Source organism: Buceros rhinoceros, unplaced genomic scaffold (assembly GCF_000710305.1).
Source record: "Buceros rhinoceros silvestris isolate BGI_N320 unplaced genomic scaffold, ASM71030v1 scaffold6334, whole genome shotgun sequence".
In the NCBI taxonomy this organism is placed as follows: Eukaryota; Metazoa; Chordata; class Aves; order Bucerotiformes; family Bucerotidae; genus Buceros; species Buceros rhinoceros.
This window is the reverse complement of record NW_010406376.1, coordinates 18,145-27,216: the sequence shown is the minus strand read 5'-3', so window position 1 is coordinate 27,216 and position 9,072 is coordinate 18,145.

Sequence of the window (9,072 nt, the reverse complement as noted above, 5' to 3'; positions counted from 1 at the left end):
TGTAGGTAGTCATAGTCCAGCTTTACTCCTCTTTACAGGCAGGTTTAATAGGCAGATGATACACTAAACTGGAGGCATTCTTTCCTAAATCATGAGAGTGGCGAATCCAAAACAAAGCCTTAAAAAATTAAGTCTCCCAAAGTGCGTGAGTCTGAGACAGAGCTTATCAAAAGCCTGCAATGCTGCCCCGAGCATGCACTTACCTTCCGAGCCTCTGGCAACACTTAGTGCTTGCGTGGCTGTGCAGGAAGTGCCACCTTTCATTGGTGTGACCCTGTCACACCAGCACAGTGTGGATGACACCAGGTGTCTCGCCCAAGCACCCCCAGCACAGTGCTCCAGGGAACGCTGTGCAGGAAACAGCTCCCGAGGAGCGGCTCTCTCGAAGGTGACCTGTAACACTCATGGCTAATGTCTGATCATGTCTCGGGGCAATGAGGGGCTGGGAAACACATGCCGCTCCTGCTGTCAGGTCGCTCATTTGCATCATTATGCAAATGTGCAATCTGCATGTTGTTAGTGCCCAGGCACTGTCCTGGGCCACGCGCAGGGCCTTGTTCCACCTTCAGGATGACTCTCCACCCTCCAGTGGCTCTGCAGCCTCAGAGCAGCTGAGCACTGCCCACCACACTAATGGGAAAGTCTGGATGTTCCAGGAACTCCAAAGAGATTAAATACTCGGCAACGAAATGGAAAAGAAAATCACAGCACAAGGCAAAGAATCAATAAATTAGAAGGTATACAAACTAATTTGGCTAATGGAATAAAGCAAAAATGGTTCATTCTCCTCCACGAAGAGAGTAACCTGTAAGTTGTCCCATGTAGCTTTCCTTACACACCTTTCCCAAACAGCCATGGGTTAGGGCTGGGCCAGCCACTGGGCAGCGACAGATGCTGTTCATTAACCCCTGTCCCTTCCTGAAGGGGAAGAGAAAGGGAATATGGGAGAGAGACTTATGGATTGGAAAAGAAAACGAAAATGCTTTAATGAAGCCAATAACAATAAAGTGAAATATAGACAAATATATACAAAACCAACAGTGAACCCAACCCCTGTGACGGCAAACACGTCACTGTCAGCACTGATGCTGTGGGCAGGCCATGAGGAAGTTCCAGACTGGACTCAGCAGCAGACGGGAACCAGATTCAGGAGCTGGATTCTCTAACTGGCTTTGGGAATGCACAGACTGGGATCAGAGGTGAACGGACAGTGGCCATGGAAGAAGAGAGCTTGACCCTTGTGATCCCTCAGCTTTATACTGACTGTAACATCTGTGGGATGGAACACCTGGTTGGTCAGTGTAGGGTCACCTGGCCTGTCCGCTTCTCCCCACAGGTGCAGACTCTTGCTTCCCGCACCCCTGGTGTGGTACACAAGATGAGCAGTGACCTTGGTCTGCACAGAAGGAAGTGTAAGCAAGAGCCTTTCTGCACACCAATCCCTGGTGGTGACTGCAAACACCCAGCGTTAGCACTTCTCGAAGCAGACATTGTCTGCAAAAATACGCCGTTAACTTCAGAAAGTGCCGTCACTAAGAAGAGACTGAGCTGAAAAGTAAAATCACCCTGCTCAAACCAAGAGAGCTGGTGTGATGCAGAGTTCAGCTGGCGCAGAACTGGCCTGGCAGAGCTGACCTGACACCGAACCGGCCTGGCGCAGAGATGGCCAGGCACGTTCACATCATACCAGCACTAGTTTGTGATTTCTTTCTACAGCAAAGCTCATTAAGTTCATGGCTGGGGATTTTGATCTATCTTAGCTGAAAAGTAGAATTACTGAACAGAATTAGTTCTGTGCTAACTCAAACCAGGACAGCTGGGCAAAGGAAAGAAGTCTTAACCTGTACTTCAGAGCAACTACATCCAAACTCCTGAATACCAGCTCCTGGCAAATGACCACAGCTCTCACTCCGTTTTGTTCCATTTGTTTGGGCTTTATGATCAGTCATCAGGCTGCTGGACGACAGCTATGAAGCCTATCTATACAAGAAATGTGACCCCTTTCCAAAGGTCTAACTGACCAGAAGAATCTGTGGCTGTCTCTATCTGGTTTTCCCATCAGCAATATTGGCTTCCACTGACATTTTCTATCATCAAGCAAATGTTTCTGAGGCATTTCAGTAGGGAGTAGGATGTCTGCACGGAAAAGGCAGACCACCAGCTGCTCCGCTGGGAATCCTGCAGAAAGGATCAGCTGATTCCCTATTAACGCAAAGGGGCTTGTTAGCAGGGTTGACTTCAGACTGCGTTCAGCACTGCAGAGTCTCTACTCCAGAAACACAGAACTTACACAGGAAAAATTAAGAGAAAGTGAAGGAAGGAGCTTCTAGGATGACTTGAGGGCTTTAGCACAATAGTGAGGCCTGCGAATGCCCGTGCTCTGGCCCTGTGTTCTGAGCACCTTTCACTGGCGAGAAAACACATGCCTCTTTCATAAGCCTAATTGATTAACATTAGTTAGTGATCTGAGAACCTCACAGTGTATTCAGCAAGATAAAATCAGAGTGCGGAGTCAGGTAGGAATATAGTTTGATGAAAAAATGCTCACAGTGAGAAAGAATAAACAAAAATACATTAATTTTGCCATATCACATGTTATTTGGGAATTATTGTTTGACTTTGTTCCCTAGCCCTTTTGTCAGGTAATAAAACCAGCAATCTCTCCCTCTTTCTTGCTCAGTTGCTCATCCTGCTCCCAGAACATGTACCCTGCTCCTTAAACAGACACCGTGCCCTCCTATAAATAGCACGCTTCGGTACACACTGTGCAGCTCACCTGCAGAGCAACACCGCCACTGACTGCAGCGCTCTGTGGGGAGGAATCTTTCCTCTGACAGCAAATCAGGCGTGATCGGGGGAAGTCAGAGCGCACCAGCGCAGCAGCGGGGTCTTCACCTGCTCTTCGGGCGACCGGAGGTGGCTGGGGGCAGGCTGCGCAGTGCTGTCCTGCATAATGCATGAGCAAAGCCGTGACAAGGCAAGGAGAACACAGACGGGCTGTCTCCTGAGACAGAAGGGTTGTATTTCGCACGTTCAGTACCACCCAGCTGCACAAAGGGGCAGGGTTGGGGTGGTTTTCCCCCACACCTCTAGGCGCACAGAGCTGCCCATGAGCTCCTGATAGAACAGTTTCCCTTCCGCAGCCACTGTCCCAGCGGGGTTTGAGTCCAGCAACCCCCACGCGCCGGCTGAGAGCATGCAGCGAGCTTTCGTCAGCCTTTTCACAGTCTCTGGACTCTGACAGGCTGTGCTTTTGCTTCGCCACCTTGCTTACCCTGCGTGCTAGCAGCACCGCGGGGTCTTCCCACCGCGGGGAGCGAGCGGAGCCCTGCCACACCAGGCACGCTTGTCACCTCACGCTTGACTCTCCTCACCCCAGCCCAGCCCTCATCAGAGGCTGTGAAGAGCACCACGGCCTCCCAGCACATCCACCCCTCTGAGCTGCAGCCTGGTCCCTGTGCACGGCAAAAAGCCACAAACTCTTTTCACAGATGAGGAATTTTACAGCAACCACGGCTTAGAGTTGCCGGCAGCCTGACTTCAGCTGATGCAAATGCTCACTGCTTCTGAAAATTAACTTCCGAGTGGCCAAAACAGGGGTGTGAGTGACCCCAAAGACACTGGGTGTTTATGCCAGGAGGGGCTGAGGGTATTCCCAGGGGTGGGATTACCTACTTCCAACTCCCGGGCTGCTGTCTTGCATATTAAATATCATTCCAGGAGGGAGAACCTAAAAAACCCTATACCGGCATAAAGAGCCCACGGTCTGGATGTAGTAAGTCCACCTTTCCTATTCTACCTCCCTCATTTGCTTTCCCTTCAGAGGTGGCTTTGCAAAAGCTTTTTTCAATATCATTCTCTGCCTGGAACAAGAATTTTCTCCGCCATGGGTGAAAAAGCTGGGTGCCTCTCTTTTCCTGGCTGTTACTCAAGGTATAACATCCATATCCCTACCACAAACCATGCTGGGACTTCTAATTGGGTTTTCCTCCCACTGTAACTCCCTCTACCATCTGTTTCTCTTTTTCTCTCGGATGACACATCCCTCAGTCACTGAGCAGTGCCACTGGGATGCCAACCCAACCCTGGCGACTCAGCCAGAGCAGCACCTTCCTTCTTCCCCGTGCCCCCGATGGCCACCAGCCTCAGCTCCAGGTGGGACGTGGGGCTTCAAGTCACCACCTGCCCATCTGGGACAGGGAGCGGACAGACACCAGTGGCTTTCTGTATTCCAGCCCACGTTCCTGTCTAGGTTTTAACTCCAGATTGACCATAGGGTTTCTTTGAAAAGGAGGCAGAACCCCCCGTGTCTCTGAAGTCCGGAGCAAAACCTGCATTGCTCTCAGCGGTGCTGGGGTCCCTCCCTGCGTTTTTAAACAGCAGCAGAGCTGTTTAACCTTTGACTCAACTCATTCCTGTGCTTAGCTTGAAATCACCGCCAGGCTTGCAGCAACCAGAAACTCCCCACAACTCCCCCGGCGCTGATGAAGGACTCTGGAGCTGCTCTGCTGAGATAATTTGTTGCCCCAGGCTTCAATAGGATCCGGCCACTGTTTTCCAGTGCTGCAGTTAAGGAGATTACTAAACTGTCAGCAACATGGCTACTTTCTCTGGCCTCTTTCCAGACCTCCAGTCATGTTAGAGTTGAGCTACTGCAAATGAAAATACATTAGAATTTTAAATCAGTACATAAGTGCTGCTTGTTCATTGGGAAACTTGAAGTTAATGTTGCCTGCAGCTATTACTAGTGTTTTCAGAAATAATTCATTAGCTGCAAAAATCTTCTTTCATGTCTCAGGAGATGAAACAAAAAATTAGCTATTTTACTTTTCTCATTAATTCCTTCCTTTCAGTTTCCTTCAGCACCCTCCCCTTTCCAGGCTGCAAAGTTGAGATGAAGTCTTTAAAGATAGAGAACACGGAGACTCATTTCCGATGAGCTTTTGGCCAGGTACAATAAGATGGTACCTTCCACAAGTTCCCCTACTAATACTTTACTCATGCACAGGCTCTCCTGAGCAGGGTTTCTGACCTGCCAGTCCACACTAAACAGAGGAGCGGTGGATCATGTCAGTGGCTGCCAGGGCCGTGCTCGCCATACCTCAGCGGCTGAATTCAAAAAGGCTGGTTGATCAGCCGGTGTTCTCCGCCAAAGCCGAAGTAGAGTCCCCCAACACATAGCCTAGCACTAAACCACAGGGGTCCGGGGTTGAGGGATGTCTTTTACCTGCAGTAACTCTAACAACTAACTCTATTTTTCATGTGGTGAGGAAGACCCAGGAAGAGTATTTTCTCTCTGCACTTCAGTTTCTTCGCTTTTGATCCCAGAAAAGAGGCAACATACGTAAATGAATGATAGAGGGAGAGAGGAGAGTTTAGCAGATTTTCTTAAAAAAATATATCACCAAGGATTGAAGTTAAGTCCTACTGGTTAATCTACAAAAAAATGTTTTGTTCAACCTCATAATGCCTGAGGAATGTGAAACTAAATTTCTCACAACTTCAGGGCTATGAAGAATTGAAGGTCTTCCTGAAAGTCTTGAAGAGTACCAAAGAGCTCTGTGCTGGACTAGCTCTGCACCTGCCCAGCGTGCTCACAGCAAGCCTGGGTGAACCTTCCTCTGGATGCAGCTGTCTGAAGCCATTCCCGGGGAGGGAAACTGCCCCACTGAATCCAACACGGCGTGCAGGTTTTCACTCATCTCTCTCTCTCAGCTTTGCTGACAAAACAAGGAATGTCCTTTTTCCCAGAACATGGAGTTACTTTAAAGCCTAAGCAAAACAAGACAACGATGCGAGTGATTTGCTGATTGTCCTGGAGAACACTTGGCTGCTCATCTCCAGCAAATATAATACACTCGATGCCATCTGCAGACAGCATCGTGTGCTGCTCTGTGTGCCCACCACACCTCCATCTCGGGGCATGGCAGCACGGGGGAACAGATCTGGCAAAGAGGACAGACTCGGCTCTTCTGTGGTGGATGCTCAAGGGCTCCCACATTCAGGCTGCCTGTCCCGCCCCGTCCCGTCTGAGCTCCGCACACTGCTTCACACTCCCGCTTCTCCACCAGAAGCGGTGGCTGTGTCAGGTGCCATCTGGAAGGGAACTCATTTTTTCTCCTTAGTGGTTTGACACTGAAATTAGATTGGGTTCAATTGCTGGCACATTACCACCTGTGCTAATAGCCAAAATTGCTATCAAAGATAGACTGCGGTGTTTGGAACCGGGGGAAAGATTGCTGTCCCTTTTAATTACATTTTCTGTCCATAATGAGACAATTATAAGCATTTCAATAACTCCCAGTCATCAGCCTTCCACAGTATGAACACGCAGGGGAAAAAGACAGCCCCACCTCTCCCCTTCTCTTTCCCCTCCCACAGACTAATTTCTTTGAGCAATTTGTAAGTGTGTCATGTATATTCATCTCCATTCTGGCAGAGATCCGAGCAGCACTTGGGCTGCCCAGAGTGTCCTCATGTAGCCACTGCAGTACTCCAGCTGTTGCACTTGGAGGACCAAACCCCCATTTCAGTGACCTTCAGAGGGCAGCACATGTGTAAAGAACAGCCACAGCCCACCTACTCACTCCTCTTTTTCACTTAAAGTATATATATATTTACCAATCAGGAGTGCTGAAATCAAAGATTTCATTCATATGTGGAGAGAGAGAGAGAGAGAATACTGTCTCAGAAAGTAAAATACCCCAGGAACACAGATGGCCACACTGGACCATCGCTGGGCTATCTGTTCTGGTGGTCTCACAAGTGTCAGTATCTTCAGCGCTAGAAACATTACTGGAAAATGAACTGCTTGCCCAGGTCTGTGCTATATGGTATCTGAGCACTGGAGGGCTGATTGCTTCCAGCTAGAAAACCTTCCAGCTCTTGAAACCTGAGCCTTTTAATCTGAAGCAGCATCAAAAGTTATTATTGTAAGAGTGCACAGCACTGCGAATAAATACTGCATTTAACATACCAATGTGATGAAGTACAAAGCACTGGTCAAGAATGAAAGTTTATTTAAGGCATTATCAAAATAGTGCGATTAATCCAGGGTTCTTGTACCCTTCAAGCCAGGATGCTGGAGAGCAGCCATTGTAAGCAGAATAAATTTAAAGGTCTCTCCCTCACATACAAGCTGCCGTGATATCTCTTCGCAGAGTCACAGGGCATCTTAAACGAACAATGAAGATACTCCCCATGGGTCTACGTCAAAAATCCCGGTTAATCGGCCCAGCTGAATGCATGGCAGCATTAAGCTTGGGAGTGGGAGCAAAGAGCGAGCCAGAAGCTCCTGGGATCCTTGCACATCCCTGTGCCACTCTGCCCTCAGAGCTCCCCTTGCCCCACGCACTGCAGGTGAGACGCACAATTCATACAGCCACAAGTGTTACCCACACTTGGGATTTCTCCGCTGAGACACCCTCGGGATTAGCATACTTGGCTTTGTGCTGCCAAAGGACTGGGGAACAAAGAGCTGGGACTCCTGGAAACAATGAATTTCCGACCAAACTGGAGGGCTCAACTAATCTGCAAACCCAAATCATCTTCTTTACGTTTCTTTTTTTGTACAGCTTCTAGAAAACAAGTCTGAAAAGATTTGCTAGGGTTCAGAGCTCCCCAGCTACAGCTCTGACACAATGACAGAAACTGCGTATTAAATAGTTTCCATCAAAAGCCCCAAGTGGAGGGTCTAGACAGTTGTGCAAAACTCTTAACAACACTCCGTCCTTGGGGAAACTTCACTGTGAGCCAGCTAGATCTAGGACTCACCATCTACCCAGTTAAACATGAATGAATCAGTGTTGCCTGATTAAAGATGATCTTCCCAGTACTTTTCTGCCTCAACCATGTTGTTTTGACATACTAGTTCAAGAGCTGTCACTTTAATTATAAGAATGAGTGGTGATGCAGAAAACCAGCAGCAGCAGCAACAAAACCAAAAAATTTACAAGCCCCCGACTCATAAAAAGCGAACGTTAATGAGCTCAGTGGAGCCGGCTGGAGGAGACCGCACACTGCATGTACACACAGGGAGGAATGAGCTTGCTGCCTGCATCCAGAGCACCTCGCTGAGGGACTCGGAGCCCTCCACGAATATGCTCAAGTTTACACTCCCCACTCCCTCCCCACCCCCCCCCTTTGACAGCTGAGAAGATGAAACAGAAGAGAGCTGCGGTCTCCGGGGTGTGCAGGAGGCCAGGAGAGGAGCCAGGAACCAGGGCCCAGGTTTCTCCGCTGGGCTGCAGCTGGCAGCACTTGTGAGACATCAAAGTGCTGAAGCTGATATCACATTATTGATATTTCTAGCTAAGGCAGCAGGTAGCAATCAAGATTTGCTCCTCAAACTTTTCTGGGGGAGGAGCTGTTCTTTTCAAAGAGAATGGCTTCTTACTAGAAATAAACTTTCCATTTCCATTTATCCTTCAAATTGCCTTCAAGCTGTTTGTGCTTTTATTTACAAAAGTCTTCACAGACACAAAAACTACACAGTTTGTGACATCTTTCAAGCTGATCCAAGATTGTGCATTCAGGGGTGGGGAAAAAAAAAAAAGCCTTGGTTTTGGGATTTGAATTTATCAGGAAATGCAAAACATTAATTTTCACCAACCTTTCTCACTTACAAAAACCTCGTCAATGACTTCTATCCAATTCTACTTCCTTAAAAAAAAAAAAGAGGTAAGAAACAGAAGTGCTCTTTCCCCCCAGCAAAGCTCTGGGTTTTCACAGCTCACTTCTTGTTAGCCACCATGACCCACCGCTTGTTTTACCAGTGGATGAGTCCTGCAGCTCAGGCAAGGAGCATTCAACCAGCTCAGTGTCCCTGGGACTCCAAAGCTAAACCTGACTGAATGACCTGGGGGGAAAAAACACCAAACCAAACCCAACAGCAATGAGTTTGTGATGCCAGGGCTCAGAGACAGGGGTTTGAAACCCTCTGCAACTTTGGGATAAATTCTGAGACAGTTTATAATCCAGCGCTCATATTCTCCCAATCCTATTTACTAAAGCAATAAGAAATCGCACTTCCCTTGGCACCCTGGGCATATTATTGTACTGTGTAATTTCCTT